This window comes from Tachypleus tridentatus, chromosome 10 (genome assembly GCF_004210375.1).
Source record: "Tachypleus tridentatus isolate NWPU-2018 chromosome 10, ASM421037v1, whole genome shotgun sequence".
NCBI classification, from domain to species: domain Eukaryota; kingdom Metazoa; phylum Arthropoda; class Merostomata; order Xiphosura; family Limulidae; genus Tachypleus; species Tachypleus tridentatus.
Window position 1 is genome coordinate 47045903 of NC_134834.1, and position 15127 is coordinate 47061029.

Consider the following 15127-nt stretch of genomic DNA (forward strand, 5'->3'; position numbering starts at 1 on the left):
TAGTTAATCAAAGAAAAAGTCAAAAAGGAAAGAAAAACAAGTAGCGAAGAAGAATAAACGAATAAAAGAAGTTTTTATTTTTAAAACCGTGTGTATTCAATTAATTTTTATTTAATTACCTTATTTCTAAACTAAACGACTGCTATCGGGTAGCCGGAGTTGCAGACGGAATCAAGAACTAAATAATAATTTTACAGTTGAATTGAAGCTTAAGTGCATTTTCTCACAATCCAGCATGGCCAGATGGTTAAGGAACTCGGCTCGTAATCTAAAGGTTACGGGTTCGAATCCCTGTTACATCAAACATGCTTGTCCTTTCAGCCTTGGGAGCGTTATAATTTTACGGTCAATCCCCATTATTCGTTGGTGAAAGAGTAGCCCAAGAGTTGGCAGTGGATGGTGATGATCAGCTGCCTTCCCTCTAGTCTTACACTGCTAAATTAGAGACGGCTAGTGCAGATAACTCTCTTGTAGTTTTGCGCGAAACTCAAAAACAAACAACACAAACTCACAATTCCTACGAACACACAACGACCAAGACATGAATACTTACTTCTATAACAAAGCAAATAACTTTATAATGTATAACACTGAACTATTCAAACCACTCTTCCCAGTAGATTTAAATAACTCAAATCAACAACACAAACGATTAAACATACACAATTTCAGCACAAGAACTCATAGAAGCAATAACAAACACCAAAAATAAATCACCAGGAGAAGATGATATACAAGCCATTCTTCTTAAAAAAGGCACTCCGAAATTATTTTAACATCTCACGGCAATTTTTAATTTATCATTATACTTTGGATATATTCCGGTTTCTTAGAAGCATGCAAATGTATTAATGTTCCATAAAGAAGGAAAGCCAGCCAACAACCCAAATAGCTACTGACCAATCAGCCTAACCAGCTGTGTATGCAAAATTCTTGAGAGAATAATCAGCAACAGACCCTTCACATTTCTGGAGACAACGTCAAAATTACCAGAAGAACAAAATGGTTTCAGAAAATTCATACCACTTAGTCAGATTAATTGAAACAATTGTTGATGGTTTTAATAAACGAGAATGCACTGTCGCTTGTTTTCTCGATATTGAAAAAGCATTTGACACTGTATGGCATAATGGTCTCCGGTTCCGAATGCAAGAAATGGGACTACAGCGGGGAACTATTCACTGGCTGGCAAACTTTCCGGAAAACAGATCATGTAGAGTAAATGTTGAAGGAACTCTCTCTGAGAGCTTCATTTCAGAAGCTGGTGTCCCTCAAGGAGGATTGGTTAGCCCTATCCTATTCATCATGTACGTGAATAATATGCCTCTAAAAGATCCAAATAATGGATACTCTTCACCAGGGGCGTAGATCCTGGGGGGATGGGGATACATCCCCCTTCATTTTAGGTGGGGGGTATGGTACATACAATCATCCCCCCCCAGTTTGGTCTGTTGAATTGTTTTATTGCATCACAGGCCTACAAAGTGTGTGTTTATTCTCGTGATTCTCGTGTTCTTATCAATCGAATTACATAATTATGACTAGATGTAGGCTTTTTTAGTAGCCGAAATGTACATCTGTAATATAGGCGTGCTTGTGAGCTTTTCGATCTAAGCGATAGTTCGTAAGTATCAGTCAGTAGGCCTAAGTATATATGCAAGTATAGTAGCAACAAGATTTCTCTGTGACTGCATGTTTACAGCTTTCAGGTTCACGTAATCAGATTACCAATTTGCAAATTGAACAGTACAAATAAGTGGTTGTAAAAATCATCCCCCATCAGGTGTAAACAATCTACGCCCCTGCTCTTCACAGTTCGTAAACGATGTAGCAATCTGGAAAAGTGCACCAACACCAGCAATAGCGAACACAAACATGCAACCACAATTAAATAGAATAAGTGAATATTGCCAAAAATATAGAATCAAAATAAACACAACTAGTAATATTCACCAAGTTAACTAAACATAAAAAGCACAACCACAGATCTATATGAATAGAGAACTACTTCAAACTGCTACATCTGCAAAATTTTTAGGACTTACATTCGACTCAGAACTAACGTGGGTAAACCACATAAATAATATTATAACAAAAATTTGGCAAAGAACAAACTTTGCTAGGAGTCTAACTGGCAAAAACAGTGGAGCTACGGCAGACAACATTATAAAAATATGTAAAACATACATTAGACCCTTCATTGACTATACAGCCCCTACATGGATAAAAGTAAGCAAAAAACTACTTCAAACAAAACTACAAACAATACAAAATACACTACTCATAACAGCTTATAAAGTACCCAGAACAACATCAACCGAATTCATGCATAAATACTCACACATGGAAACAATAGCAGATAGACTCCTACATAGCACAATAAACTATTTTGACAAAAATTGGAGAAAAATGAACTAGTAAGTGAACTTAATAGGTACTGTCTACATGATGAGGATAGACCTAAGCACCTTTTCCCAGTGAATATATATTTTCTAAATAAATTTGTTTGTTTGTTTTTAATTTCGCACAAAGCTACAAGAGAGCTATCTGTGCTAGCCGTCCCTAATTTAGCAGTATAAGACTAGAGGGAAGGCAGCTAGTCATCACCACCCACCGCCTACTCTTGGGCTACTCTTTTACCAACGAATAGTGGGATTGACCGTCACATTATAACGCCCCCACGGCTGGGAGGGCGAGCATGTTTGGCGCGACGGGGATGCGAACCCGAGATCCTCAGATTATGAGTCGCACGCCTGAACACGCTTGGCCATGCCGGGCCATATTCTAAGTAAATAAAAAGCCACGTATAAAGTTGACTCCACATTAGTTTAGGGATTAATTACTAAACATTGAAAGGTTTTTTTTTATGTAAACGTTTTATAGTTAATATCTAACTAATGAAAGTGCAAATAATCTATGGAACTATAAGAAAAATTATTTATTTGCACCAGATGTGTATCTAGATTGTGCATGGACATTGCCCTGAGAGGGGCCTGAGTAAGTGCGCGTTACCCTAGCCCTCGTGCACCATATATAAATACACTTGACAGTTGTAAAACCAAAATTTCAAGGAAGGAGGAAGAGGTTAACGAAACCTGACCCTCTTTGGTAGATAAACATCAACACCCAAATACCTATACAAGAGAGAGAGAGATAATTCTTACGTTACTAGCTTAACTATAGTTCTACATATAAAACCAAAGTATTTTAAACTTGTTTGTACACGTTTCTGTATCACCTTTTTGAATAGGCTACTTTCTTAGAATTCAAAACAGAAATACTTACGTGGTAGTTTGAACCTCGAGAACAAAAATTGCACTATTGTTGTAATCTGTCCTATCATTGAATGGGCTGTTTTGTATCATTTTAATAAAATAATATCAAATGCAGTTCATGTAACATTAATAAACTAGTTTATTTCTTCTTTAACATTTGCTATAGGCTACTTTCACTTGTAGGCCTAATTTTCAAATAATGTTCAAACAGAAATTCTATCCACAGAGATCTGAGCCTAAATATTAAATATATGGCTTTTAAGACTGCTAATTCTTGAATTGTGAAGTCTCTTGAATAATCCTAATACACAAATAAAACAGTACACTAAAATGTCCATTTACCAAGTATATTTCACGGTTTTGTTTAATAAGAATTGTGGTGTGCAAATTGGGTGGATTCTTGTCCATTATCGTCATTTGGAAAGTTCTCCCTAGATAGGTAGGTTGCCGAGCGAATTCACTAGCAACTGCACCCTTTGTGATCCTCTGGAAGTTGTTCAGACAGGAACCCTGGGATCTTTGGTACGTTGATTTTTCACTGGCAGATGCTTGTTCAAAATCAGTGACGTGTTTATGAAGGTGATAGAGACGACTCAGTCCCAGGACCCATTGACAATTTTATTGTATGTAAAATCACATGGGATGTAGGGTTCGCAAAAATTATTTGCCCTCTGGGCCCATACAACCTTAAATCTGGCACTCTTTAAAATTACTTAGCTTTTTGCTTTCTCACTTACATATTTCTAATGATGATTATGGAGGATGACATTTTGATCAATTGATCTTCTGGATTTCATATGCCTCATCATTGTTTATTTTCAGTACAACATATGACTCTTCCCAACACCTGTTTAAATTTAGAGTTTATTTTTTCTTGCAGTGGGATTTGTACAGCCATGCCATACCACTTCAGTCGAATCCAGTATTATCAGCATTAACATTGTAGTGGCTTTTCATTAACTCATTAGCTGATTTAAGCCTTTCCCAGGTAAAATAACATGTGGTATCAATGATATTTTTAAAGCTTCTTGCACATTTTATATAAGACTCTGTTGAGTGAATATACATATATATCCCCTGTAATTGAGTATGGAAAGTCCAATAGTGCTTCAAGTTTTTCCCATACATCACTGATAATGTTGTGCTGCCTGTAGCTTCATATACTGCTATTTGATAACTCATAAGTAGTAGTAGGAAATTCCAGTTCCCTGTTTTCTGATGTTCGTCCGCATAAATGTCTAATTGCTTTAACATAGCATGGTCTTATTTTTACAACATTTGCTATCAGAAATGTTGTTCTAGTCTTTTTTACTCCAGGGATCCAACACACTTCTGTAAATAAAGTTGATTCAAAGTTATGTTTCTAAACTGAGTGAAGATTTATAGTACCTCCAATTTTGAAAAAATGACTTTACTTGCTAGAGTTTCGGCTTGCTGATAAGAAACAATATACGCTTATTGCTATTTGGTGAAACAACCCTCAATATCACGACGTATTTATTCCTATTATATGTCTATGGTTGAAGACCAAGCAAATGGATAACAATATTGTTGACATTTTCCATGCAGTTTCATTTGTGACCATTGTACTCACAGCACAAGTCGTATGACTGACACCAGTTCAATAGAAGGACACCTTATTCTTTTCAGTATCTTTATAAAAGTAGACTTTCCAGATGTTGAATATTGTGGAGATGATAGAACACTTTAAATATAGAGACTGTGAAAGTACCAGCTATGGTTTACATTTAATGGTATCATCTCATTTCTAATGTAACAAGCAGTCTTGTAATTATACTGAATCCCTCTATTCCCAGTATATCTTTATCTTTGAGATTTACAGAGCGAGCATTTTTCATGAGGATTTTCTGCATTATTCTTGATCCACTGGATAATTCGTCTCAAACTCGTATTTTTTGTGCCAGGATATTTAAATTGAATCTTGGACTCTGAGACTCATCTTTATAGTTTATAGTGTTGTCTCTTTGGTTTATTAACAGCTGTTACATTCTTGACTGTAATAGTTATGCTTTCTACATTTATAAAAGGCCCCCTTTTCCGACATCCTTCATCTCTAAAGGATTTGGTGTACAATTCCTGGCATTATGTTTTTCCAAGTTACACTTGAAGCGCCTATTATCTTTGAGTTATTTCCTATTAGTTATCTAACTAATAGTTCCCCTTTTTCTATACATCGTCTTGATATGTTAATCTCATAAATTCTAAATGCTGTCTTTAGGTGTTTATCTAAGACTTTAATGAATTCAAGTACTATCGCCAATTGAAAAGATATCTTTAGAAATATACACTAACTTTGTTTTAGCTCAATTCACATATCCTCATCTGTTAAGGCATCTATAAATAGGCCACATGTCAATGAATTCGTTATTTTATACGTAAAATAATTGAGCAAGACTTTCCAAACCTTTCAAAAGTTTGGCTGAGGTCTTTTCTGTCCTCTGTATCCTGCTTCGGAACTTTGCGTTGGATAATTATTTGTGATGTGTCATTTCAGATCTTTTGGGTAAGACAGAACAATTCTTGATAATTGTTATGGCTCTCAGCCAAGGTGACCCGACATGGCCAGGTAGTTAAAGCACTTGACTTGTAATCTGAAGGTCGCGGATTCGAATCCCCGTCACATCAAACATGCTCGTTCCTTCAGCTGTGGGGGCGTTATAATGGTATGGTTAATCCCACTATTCGTTGGTAAAAGAGTACCCAAAAGTTGGCGGTGGGTGGTGATGACTAGTTGCTTTCTCTCACTGCAAAATTAGGGACGACTAGAGTAAATAGCTCTTGTGTAGCTTTGCGTAAAATTAAAAAAAAACAAACAAATAAACTCAACTAAGAGATTATTTAATGCAGGTAAAGCTGGTCCTTTTAAATATGCAACAAAAATATTTTGCTGTTCATTACTCTAGCTGTTTTACTCTAAAATTATTTTAAACATAGCTTAAAATATTTCTTATGGTATTTAACCTTTGTAAGCCATTGGTTTCTTTAAACTTATAGATTTTAGATTTTTGTAAAAGTTATAGATGGTGTCATGATATTCTTTCTCTAGCAACAAACTAAATTAAAACATAAATAACGCTTACAACTATCATTAGTATGTAACTTTTATTTGTGTAAGGGATCATTATATATTTACTGCCCCACAACTTCTAATTATCAGAGAATGTACCCAAATGAAGACTGAATAAGTAAACATTATATAATAGTTTTAGAAGGGTGAAATTATTAGCTATTTCAACTACAATAATATTAATAGTTTACCGAGTGTTTGAAGTTTTAGTTTGTTTGGAATTTTGCGCAAAGCTACACATGGGCTAACTTAGAAATGATTTGTATGTTTGTTTGTCGGTTAGGAATTAAGCACAAAGTTACACAATGGGCTATTTGAGCTCTGCCCATCACATAAACCATGTTACCAGTAGTGTGAGTCTGCAGGTATACCGCTGTACCACTGTGGGGCTATAGAAATAAAAGACTAGAGGAAAGACAACTAGTCATCACCACACACTCCCAACCATTGAGCTACTCTTTTACCAATGATCAGTGGGACTAACCGTAAGCTTATAATGCTCTTAAGGCTGATAGGGCAAGCATGTTTAACGGGATGGGCATTCGAACCTGCAGATTGCGAATGCCCTAAACACCTGACCATGCTAGACCTATGTGTTTGAAGTTTAGAAAGTTTGTGTATCATTAAAAAAGCGCTTTTTTGAAGACAAAACATGAATCAAAAGATCTAGAGCCTTAAGAAGATGGCCTGCTCTTCAACTGGATATAAAAAAGTACTTCTGATTAAGGAACTACATTATTTCATACATATTACTGCTTACAAACTGCATTCATTGTGTTAGAGATCCACCGCAAAAGTTGGTATTGCTTTTTGCGAAACGTTTCAATTTTTTCTTGTTATGGTACGGCAACTTGTGATATAGTTAAACTCCGTGAGAAAACACTTTGAAATGCAACTTATACTGCCTAAATCCAATTTAAAGTAATAAATTAATCAGCGATGTCGAGAAAACCCACTTGTAGAGAAAAATATACGAGCCGTTTTTACATATATAGTAAAAATTAAGTTCATGTGCACCTACAGAAATATACTAAAGAGGCATGTTTTTTATTTTTTTTTTGCTATAGCAAATCCACATCGAGCTATCTGCTGAGTCCACCGATGGAAATCGAACTGTTGATTTTAGCGTTGTAAATCTATAGACTTACCGCTGTACCACCAGGGGACTTTAAAAGAGGAAAAACATGTATGTAAAGAACCAGCTTTTACAGTGTAAATCAACAGACTAAAATAATATGTATAATGTATACTTGAACGCAAACACAACTTTACAATTTTAATAAAATTTACTAAAATATTCAGTTTAACTTGGATGCCACGTTTACATTATTATACATGTGATTTTTTTTGTAAATGTTAGGGGCATATTCCCCATCTTGCTCCTTCCTGCGGGCGCCTATGTTGGAGTATATAAAAAAACACTTTTAATGTTTTGTATACATGTGTACCATGACAATCAGACTATTCATTGGTAAAAAAGTAGCCCAAGAGTTGGCGGTGGGTGGTGATGACTAGCTGCCTTCCCTTTAGACTTATACTGCTAAATTAGGAACGGCTAGCGCAGATAGTCTTCGAGTAGCTTTGCGCGGAATTAAAAAAACAAACATACCCTTACAATTTAGCAATATAATATTTATTATATTTTTAGCCAGGAGATATGTATGAAAGTATCTTCCCGTTAAAATTCTCATTTATGTATTGTGATTAGGTGAAATATGTGTTGTGTATGGACAATTAGAGCGTAATAAGAGAATCGTATTGAATATGTTTCTGATTTTGTCTTTTCTCCCATTTTTAAAGTGAAATATGTTTGTAGGGAATTAATGTACAAGTAATTTTCCACGCTAAATCCTCTCCAGTTTTCATAGTCCAATACTTAAGTTTAACAGAAATAAATATGACGTCAAAGCTAGTAAGTGAAATATGGTGGCTAGGTGAGATTGTCGTCGAATAATGATAAGATAGGTTTCTTTTTTTTGTGAAAGAATTTGGGCAGTGATTGTTTTCTATGTAACGTGTAAGTAAACTTATCAATTTAATTTACTTAATTTGTAGTTACTTCCCCGATTAGATGAACTATGCAACTACTACGTGTGTATATCAGCTTAATCATGTCACTTGGATTTGGGAAACAGCAGAACTCTCCGCCAGAAGCTAAGTAACGTAAGAAATTTATGAAGCCCCTGCCCCTAAAAATAAAACTTGTTAAAAGTATAACTGTTACTGCTTGTCTGCAGTAAAGAATAAAGAGTTAAAGCATAGGGAAAGGCAAAACAATCGTATTAGCAAGACTGAGGAGTGAATGTTTAATATTTGAATCCTAAATGTTGCTCTCTAAACAACAAGAATAAATTTAAAAAATTGATGATAGAAATATCGCTCTTCATCTATAGAATAATTTAACGCAATAATGTTATAAATATAAAACTGTCCTACAAGTTACAACAAAAGTAATATATTATTAGTGAGACCTCTGATTTCATTTTATATTATTAATATAATGGGACAGTGGGTCATATGTTTAATGTATATTGGATAAAACAAGTTAGGTTTCAATTATAGCTTTTATTTTTTAACAGGGTAATTAGCTTATAGAATTAGTTGTTACAGGAAGTAGTTTGTAGCTAGCACTTTACAGGACATTGAAAGGCATTAACCATGTTTTCCTGAGAATTAAAGGATGAGCTGAAATTTTTTACAATGCTGTACACAGACAGCCTTGAAAAATCAAATGTTGTTCATATATTACATTATTCTATAAAGTAAATATAATCAAATGACAACAAAAATTCTATCCAAAATGAAAGATAGACCTAGGTTTTCATAGCTTAAGTTAAACCTATTAGTATTACAGTATTACTCCTAACAATGTACATTCATAAATACATATTTCAAATCTTTTCAGACTAGGATCAATGTTATGTGAATTATCCAAACTTCTCATAATTTTGAATATTTGAATTAAGCCCCATTAAGTCTTTTGTATTTAAAAAAAAAAAAAAGTTTAAAGCTCTTTGAGTCTCTTTTCATAGGTTAATTATCTTAAAACTTTGGATCCAAACATTTATAGAGTTAGTAGCTTGTCTCTATGATTTTCCATGTTGATATCCTAAATGTAGTAAATCTACCAGAACTTCACACACTATTACAGTATTACAAGGCTGCATTAACCTTTTTAATAAATCTAAACATTCTACAGAATCATGAAATGTGCAGTTTTTACCACAAGTAAAATCTCTGATGAGGCATTTTACTTAGAATCTTATTAGTAATCATACCTAGCTTTCCTTTTTGATTCATTAGTATATTTTGGAATACTTGCATCTCAAAAGGTTATTCAAATTGTTAGTCACAGTTCACATTTTCTTGGTTAGAAAATATTACTTTTCACCCCTTTTAAATTGTTACCATTTTTGTGTTTTATACCAATCGTGTGAATGTTCAACTTAATAGATTTAGTGTCTCACACATTTTCAAATTAGCAACACAAAAACAGAACATTTTAGGAACAACTACTAACAACTGTGAGGTCCTAATCCAAAAAGGTGAAGTCCTTATTTAAAAAAAAATTAAATATTTAGGCAGAAGACTCTTTTTTTTTTAGAACCACGCTGACAATTATTATTAAACAATAACTTTCCAGAATTTTTCTAAATGAAATTATAAAAAGAGATTACAACATACTACTAAGAACAGAAATCATACTAATACTAGTAATAGGCCTGTGGTTTCTTTATTCACTCAAGCCCATTATTTTAAAAAATAATACATATAATTTATATATCTCCAGTTATTAGGAATATTTTAATGCTAAGAGGTTTTTAACAACAACAGTTAAAGCTGTTGTGTCTTTGTTAAACTTTTTAAAACATTTTACAATAAATATTATATCCAAGGGATTGCATAAGACCATTTGGCCTATCTATGCTGTCCATTTTATATCAACTTATTACTCCAAATTTTTTATATGACATCACTTACAAATAAAAAGGACACATTTAGTCCTTCAAGGCTGTCTTTATGCACACACCTGAAGAAAAAGAGAAGTAATTGCCTCTATTTTTCAGTAAATTGCTGATTCTTCCTTTAAGCTCTTCTGAAGTGTTCTATATTACTTTTGACAGATTTTTATATTACTAACCACAAAATTTTCAACATATGTTTTCAGAATTTAGTACAAAGAAATAAAATTCTTTATATTATCAGTCTCCAGAATAATCTTCCAAAATTTAATAAGATCACCTCTTACCCTTCTTTTAAAGAGAAAATAAAAATCATAATTTTTCACCATATCATATCAAATAAAAATCATAATGCACCATAACATTTTCCACCATATCATAAATGCAGATATACATTTCTTTAGTCACATTATTGTTTTCCCATCTATGTTAGGGGTGTGGCCTGAAATATAACTTAAACATATTATCTAGCACTCAATGTAAGTATAATGGAGGATCACATTCTAAATATTTATCCAGTTTACCCAATCACTTTTTATTACATTAACTAGTAATGAAACATACTCCATTGTAACAAATTTTTAGTAAAAATATTTTATTAAAAAAATCAGATTTTTGTTATATAAAACACTTGTGGTCTTTACTAAAAGTTTGCCAAATTTTCTGTGAAGATATACATGCAGTATAAAAAAGTTATAGTACAAATAATTGATGTATGCAAATATGTAGTCGAACTCTTATGTTATTTTGAATCTGTTGCAAAAGTTAAATAAGGAGAACAAAATTGCATACAGTATGATTGTATATGGAGAGAATTTTCTATTAACTTGTAATCAATATGATTACAATATAATCAATATTGATTATAAATAAATCCTAAAATTCTGTCAGCTTAGTGGGTGCTGCCTAGCTACTTTGTAACTTTTTTGTTACTATTTGGTGATCTCTGATCATGTTACTGAAAATGTTCCCATCTGTATTCAACAAATATCTTTGTTGTAAGTGTGAAAGATGAAAAGGATACTTGCTTAAATACTGGAGAGAAAGGTATTAGCTTTGAATCCTGGAATGTAGGCTTGTTTTTTAAGTGATTGTTTTTTGGAGGGAAGAGTTTGGAGGTTGAGCTAAAAATTTTGAACAGTTGAGTTGAAAATGTGATATGAACTTGTAGTTTTAAGTTTTGTTAAAATTTTGCTGAATATGTTATGTGGCTTGAAAGACTATATGTGTAAGTTTTGATTTAATGTTTAAGCAGTTAGTTTGGCCTATAGGTTTTGGTAGACTTAGTAGAAACATAGTTGCATCTCTGAAACTTCTCATTTCGTTATGCTAATTTTTTCAATGACTATTTTGAATGTAAACTATTTAATATAAGTGAAAAGAATATAAGGTTCTAAGAAATTGTAGTATAAATTAATTTAATTATTAAATATGGTAAAGAAAATGTTTGTTAAATAGATTAGCTTCTTTGCTCTTGAGCATAATTGTTTCTTTCTTAGAACTGTTAATGCAAGAAGAGTTTATCTGGTTATGTAGTGCATTGCTGAGAATTTGTACTATTAATTTTTTTTTGGTTTGGAGATTGGTGCTTAGGATTTCATCACTGAGAATCTGAAATGATTTTGATAAGCAAATACCATTCTCTAAAACTTGCTCATTTTTATTAAAAGAAATAAAATTTGATTTGTGAATGTTGTTAAGACATGCACAATTATTTATTTGTCAAATTTCCTTCATGTTACTTTGATAAACTTGCATTCATTGATTAATTATGAAACTTAAACTCTGTGTTTAGAGGTCTGTATAACAGTTCTTAACTATTTAACATTTTCAGGTAACTGTATTAATTCAGTCCAATCAGTCATGACATCAGTATAATTGAAATGTCCTTTTAGTATTTTAATGGGCTGGGAAAGAATTATATTGCAGTTATGTAGCCAAATGAAATTTATAATGTTTTAAGTCAGGAACGAGTGTTGTCTTCTGGCAACTAAACATGCTTTTGTTTTGTTTTTTTTCAAATAGAATAAGCTTTTTACAGTTTTCAAAAAAAAAATTTTTATCAATTAGTTCATAAAACTGAAATTTTGTGTATGCTACATGTAGTTTAACAAAACTAATCAGTTGTACCTTTTGCACTTATAGCCTTTCAAGTATATTTATATCATTTTACAGTACTTAGAAATTTATTTCTTTTACATTTGAAACCTGCATAGTGTATATAGTCACTATAAAGTAATAAATTAATTCTTTGCTTAGTAGTTCTTCAGCCTGTATGTGTATCATCATTTTAAATTTTAAATATTGAATAACTTGATGCTAGATTATTTTTGTGTGTGAAAAAATTAAGTATTGATAAAATGTTTACTAAGTACACGTTTAAACTCAGATAAATGTTATAGAAGTAAATTTGTACTGATGTTTCTGAAGAAAATTAACTTTTGTGGTATTTTGGTGAATATATTCTTGAAATATTTCAGTAATAATTTGGAGATTGTAAGGTATGGATGTGTAGTAGTTATTCAGTCACAATGCACTATGTAATACATATCAGCAAATGCAATACTTGGAGACAAGTTGCCTACATACTTTTTAATGAACAGTATTTTTTTAATATATCTGTTTGAAGTTTTAATGGCATATTGAGAAATAAAATGCCCTATGTATTCTTTCCTTTTAATGCCATTTACTTAATTTGTGTTGGAGATAATAGTGACTATCTTTATTGTGAGGTATGTATAATGTAAATGTAGTATAATATGTTCAACTAATTCAATATTTTAATATACTTGTTTTTCAAGCATTACATAGCTTTCTTTTGTTTGATATATTTATGTTAGTTGGAACTTTTGTTCCAAATTTTAACTTCCAGTATAAATTATTGGAGTATGTGCAATAATTCAATTGCCATAAGTTACACAAATGCACATAGACACTGATAAATAAGCTGACATAACCTGTTAAAGTAACTTCAGTCCATTAATTTTGAATATTTGAAAAAATTAAAATGCATATATTTTGGCTCTTATTAGGAGATAAATATGTAATATTTGAGTTCACTAAGTATTATCATGTTGTTGGGTATGTTAGAAAAGTTTCATTTCAAAATTCTTCTATGAAGGAGTTAAAGAAATTGACAGTTGTGAACTGTTGATCAAAAGAAATATTTTTCAAACAGAAGATTGCTTAAACTGTTTGATATAGATAATAGGTAGCTGACAGTAATTTGTTTTTATCTTTTATTTTACTTCTGTGCTTGATGATCATACATTAATTATTTCACTATTAGTTGTCATTATATATACATTTGCATGGCTTTAATTTTCACTGTGGGTTTTGCTGTTTATGTATCTCAGGAAAAACAAAGTAAATGGGCATACAGCTTGGGTGGCTGGTTATCTATGCTAGTGATATAACCAAATAGGTCATGCTGTAATATTGCATTCTTTTGACAATTACCATAAATTCTGTTCTCATTTACTGATATATTAACATAACGTCTAGGGAGAACAAGGTATCTGTTGGTCCAATTTGGCTGTTACTTCCTCTAAACTAAAATTATCAAATAAATAAATGAAAAAAAAATTAAAACCAGACCTTATCAAGCTTTCTCTTAAACCAACTTAAATTTAGTGCTTGGTGCCATAAATTACGTTGATTGGTAGCTAATTGAGCAAGTGATTAATATATTAATTGTAACCAATATAATTGCCCATTCATTAATAAACTAAGCATCTTTGCTAAACTTTAAATATGGTTGAGTGATTTTAGTTTAATAGAATATACTGAACCAGTGAATAGGTATGCTAATGACACTATGAAACAAGAAGTAACACAAGTGGCATCAAGACCTGTGAATCTCCTGTATGCTAAACTCTAGCTTTCTGTTGAGGTATACAATATTTGATGCACTTAAAGTGGAAAACATTTTTGGGTGAATATAACATGTCTTTACGACAGAATCCCAACATGACTGATTTTGACACCAGAAAAATTGAAAACTGTCTATATTACTAATTGGAACTTGCAGTAAGGTATATTTGTATTAAATCTCATTAAACTGATTGATATATACATGAATAGTTTAGAAAAAAAATTGTGCTTTCCTCATTGAAAGACTGTGTATGAGACAAAAATTCAAAAATTACATATATTTCTGTTTGGGACATGTAAAAACATATCTTTGTATCAAACCTCATATAAAATGGCCAATATGGGTCAGAAAAATTGTCAATAAAAGCTCTAAAACTGTGCTTTCTGTGGCATTTTGACCCTTCTATAACACTATGTAACACATTTTTTTTCCTGGATAGTATTTGTTATTTCTTAATTGCTTATGTTACAAAAATTACAGAAAATGGCCATTCCCTTCAAACTTTGTTTTGTGACCTGGATTATGAAATTTAAAAATTAATCTATTTTATATGCAAAAATGGGCAAATTTGCAAATTTTCATTTACATAAGATCTGAATAAAACAACACATGAATCAAGATTTACATGTATTTATACCAAAGCTATACAAAAATAAACAAAAATGTTTAGAAGTGAGTAGTTTTTCGAGATTTGTGACTGTAATGTAAATGTAGTCTCCCATCATGTTTTTGTTATATGCTCCTTGGTAGCAGTGTTGAAAGTCCATTATATCTTGGTGGAAGCACTCCTCTTTCTCTTTGAGGTGCACCGAATGAGCCAGGGGAAGAGATGGATACTTATGCCTGTTATAGAGCAGCACGGCTTTGAGGTTTCTGGATGAGCTGTCAATGAAGTGCCACTTGTTTAGGTTACAAGCAATTCCAATTG

At 32.2% G+C, this 15127-nt stretch overlaps 1 pseudogene across 1 annotated transcript in view; it reads left to right on the plus strand.

The window, feature by feature from the left end:
• The first annotated feature begins 8082 nt into the window (after nt 1–8082).
• LOC143228347 (serine/threonine-protein kinase 10-like) overlaps nt 8083–15127 on the plus strand; it is an 89648-nt pseudogene continuing 82603 nt past the window's right edge. The window contains exon 1 of the transcript XR_013015319.1: nt 8083–8380. The product of XR_013015319.1 is annotated as a serine/threonine-protein kinase 10-like (transcript). The remainder of the gene's footprint in view (nt 8381–15127) is intronic.